Source organism: Neopelma chrysocephalum, unplaced genomic scaffold (genome assembly GCF_003984885.1).
Source record: "Neopelma chrysocephalum unplaced genomic scaffold, ASM398488v2 Primary Assembly neopelma1_166, whole genome shotgun sequence".
In the NCBI taxonomy this organism is placed as follows: domain Eukaryota; kingdom Metazoa; phylum Chordata; class Aves; order Passeriformes; family Pipridae; genus Neopelma; species Neopelma chrysocephalum.
Genome location: NW_020897828.1, coordinates 666,996 through 670,953, shown reverse-complemented (window position 1 = coordinate 670,953; position 3,958 = coordinate 666,996).

Genomic DNA, 3,958 nt, shown 5'->3' with positions numbered 1-3,958 from the left:
CCCGATGTCTTTGTGGCGGGGGGAGAGGGTGTAGAACCTCAGAGGTGCTGAAAGGGTGCTTGGTGCAGGTATTTGCATGTGGCACAAAGCCTGGGGACTCTGCAGGTGTCAGTGTAGCAAGTCTGTTATATATGGGTCAGCTTTTTAATGGGACTTTGAAATTATTTCTGGCTCATATAACTTTGGCAGCTGTCTGAGTTCTAGAGATTTTTCTCCCCTAAAGCTTTGGCAAGACAAAGATGTTTTTAGCGCAAGGTTTGGGTCTTTGGGCCAGGTCTTGGCCTGAGAGCCACCAAGACCAGCATGAGAGGGCAGGGGAGGTGGAAGTAGATGATCTTTAAGGTCCCTTCCAACCAAAAAAATTAAGGGATTCGATGATTTTTGGTGTCATTACACGTGGCAATACTGTGGTGAGCTTCCCAGCACCAAGTGGCCTGGTGGGATGAAGTCCTGCAGTCTGCTATACAATACTCTATGCAATAAATAAATCCAGTTTGCAGCCTAAAGAGGCTAAAGTTGAGAACAGAGGTGCCCCTGGCACCAGGAAGGAATGTCAAGAAGAAAGGAGCACACAGTGCAGGGGTCTGTGGGTGTCTGTGTGCAGGGGGGTGATGGGGGTGGTAAGGGGGGCTTGAGAGGATTAAAACTACTCATTTATGTCAATGATGAGCTCTCCTGTGTGAGAAATCAGATACAGAATCACAGAATGGTTTGGGTTGGAAGGGACATTAAAGGTAATCCAGTCCCACCCCCCTGCCATGGGCAGGGACACCTTCCACTAGCCCAGGTTGCTCCAAGCCCCGTCCAGCCTGGCCTTGGACACTTCCAGGATCCACGGGCAGCCAAAACTTCTCTGGGTGACCTGGACAACACCCAAGTTCTTATTTGAAGAGAGAGACTTAATCCAAGAAGGTTCCTTACTCACCACAACAGGAGCAAGGTTTCCCAAACCACTGTAATTGCAGGGCCTGACAGCATTTGTGGAATGACTTTCCAGGGGGTGTTACCTGGTATTTCCAGGTGATTGTCACACAGAATTCCATTTTTATCACATATGGAGGATGTCAATGTTTAAATTATTGGTTGTTAATTTTCAGTTTTCCATCACTTTCCCTGATTTCTTGTTTTGTTTCAAGGAATCCTGCATGCTCCATAAATTTTGTGGACCAGAGGTTCATGTTCCAGAACCCAAAGAATGCTGCTTTGGGATGCTGAGGTGAAAGTGTGTCTTAACTCTTCCTCTGCCAAGCTTGTTTTAAGAAACAAACACTCCAATTCTTTCTTATCCAGGCAAGGACTCAGATCATTCCTAAAGCAACTGTCACAGTTGTATGTTGACTATGAAACAATTCACCTACAGCAAGTGAGCTGGTTATTCTCCAGAAATCCCTGATGTTGGACTGATCCCTTTGCACAGCATCCCAATGTTCAGTCACTGTGCTCTCAAGGCCATTCCAGTCATTGTTATCCCAAAGAAAAAGCATCTTAAGCAGAAACCTTGGGAAAGAAAACATCACAGAAGTTATTTTCTCTGAACTTTTGGTCCTACAAGGAAAAAAAAAAAGGAGAGAAAGAGAAGAAGAAGAGAAGAAAGGAGAGAGGAGGAGAGGGGAGGGGAGAGAAGGGGAAAGAGGGGGAGAGGAGAGGAGAGGGAGAGGGAGCTGTTTCTCCATAAAAAGGAAGAAGAAAGTTTTGTCTACAATTATCTGAAAGAAGGTTGTAGTGAGGGTGGGGGGTCGGGTTCTTCTGCCATGTCCCAAGGAAAAGGATGAGAGGAAATGGCCTTAAACTGCACCAGGGAAGGTTCAGATTAGGGATGAGAAGAAAAATTTCCCTGCAGTAATGTTCAGGCATTGGAATAAGTGTCCCAGGGAGGTGGTGGAGTCACTGTATCTGGAAGTGTTCCGGAGGAGTCTGGATGTGGCCCTCGGGGACGTGGTTTAGGGGTGACTGTGGTACTGGGTGAGGGTGGCACTGGATGAGCTTGAAGGTCTCTTCCAACTTTAGTGATTCTGCGATGTTAGAAATCTTTGGCAAAACCAAGACAAACCTTCATCAGGTAGTGAGAGAGTGTACAGTAGCATTATATACACACATTAGCATAATATTTATTAATTTCAGCTTAGGAAAACAGCCTTACTCTGCAGGAAGGTGAAGTTTTCTCTCTTGCTTTCATGCAAGTGTGACTTCCATGGCTGTCCCTGCAAGCTGGGAAGAGCAGCAGTGGAGCAGCTCAGCTGCAGAGTGATGAACTGCAGCGGAAAAATGTCCTGACATGTGGATCTGACCTGGATCACCAGCAAACCACAACCTCTCACTGCCTGGGGCAGCTCCTCTGGTTGTGTGAACACGGCTCTGGGGACTTACTGAGGACTGGCAGGATTGGGAGTCAAAAAGCAAAATTTTGGTGGCCATCCCAAAGCTGCCTCACCCAGGGGCAAGGACTGTCCTGCCCAAGTGGTGATTGAGGGGTGTGAGACCCTTCTTGTCTGTCACCTGCTTGTCCTGAGGGTGTTGGGGCAGAGCATCCACAGCTCATCCTGCTCCCCATCCCAAAAATGGAGGGTAGCACTTGAGGAACCACTGTCCTCTAAAATGTACTAACTTTTTGAAGTAATTAAAATTAAATCTTAACCTAAAAATTTCAGAGTCTAAAAAAAGTAGTGACATCCCATGTCCTTGTGCCAACTGGAATATCTCCGTCAAGTAAACCCTCCACTCCAGTCGCATTCTAAAAGTCAGACTTTTTAAAAATCCAGTCATTCACCCTTTAAAATTTACTGAGGGATGTGACATATTTAGGCTTCTTTTATTTGTGAGTTATCAGTAAGCAGAGCATTTTTGGAGTAGTTTTACTTGTCTGGACTTGTACAGCACACAGCTGAGTGGGGACTTATTTCAGCTCACGGATGTTTCTGAATAATTTGCCTTTGCTTTAATAATTCACTGTTCTCGTTTTTGTTCTTTCTTTGTTTGTTTTTTTTTGGGTTTTTTTTTTTGTTTTGGTGGGAGTTTTTTCTGTGGAGGTAGGTGATTGAAGAAGCATAATTTCACTTGCAGTTGCTTCCTTGCAGAGGCTGCAGGCTCCCTGTGCCAGAGTTAAATCCATCATCCTTCTCTAACCTTTCACTTCATCTTCCAAATGGATGACAATGTCTGTGGAAAGCCAAGAACTCGACAGGGGGGATGCAGTGGTCTCCAGAAAAACATGGTTCTCTAATTTTCTGAATAAAATCAGGAGGGCAAATAGCTATTAAGCCTAAAATCCACTGGGGGAGGGGATGCAAACTGGGAAAACAGAGAAAAAAAAACCCCAAACATGCAAAGTTATACCCATCCATATGACTGAGCATTTGCTACTTCCATAGGATGCCAGGTTAAAAAAAAACCACCTCAACTCCCTCAGATTTGCTGGGATGACTCAAAGAACTGGGAAAAGGGAATGCAAGCTCTGCATTTGAGCAAATGTTCCTGATGACTCCTGCGTGTGTTTGCTCAGTGTCAGTCTGATGACAGCCTGATTTTGTGAGAGAACAGGTAAGACTCTGCGACGACTCCATCAAATCCCTGATGGAGAGAAGTTTAAAGCAGCTCAGTGTGTGCTCCAGCTCTTGCTTATTCATTGCTATTATTCTGTTGGGCTGCAGAGCAATTGTGTCCTGGTCGCCCTCATGTTGATGGGATTACATGAATAAAGGAATGTTCCCCTGACTTGCCTGTTCAGCCTCCAGCAGATACTCTCTGCAGGTATTAGATTACCAGAGCAGAGCCCTTTTAATGCAATAGGTGCTGCTTGAACATCCTGTACCTACATGGCTTGAAAGGGCTTTTGGGGCATTTCCAGGATGCCATATATTCCCCCAGCAGAGACTGTTTGGAGCTGCTTTGTCCTGTGTTAGCACATGGTGCAGAGGGAAAGTAATTCCACAAGTAGCACAACTTGCATATGATTTTTGCA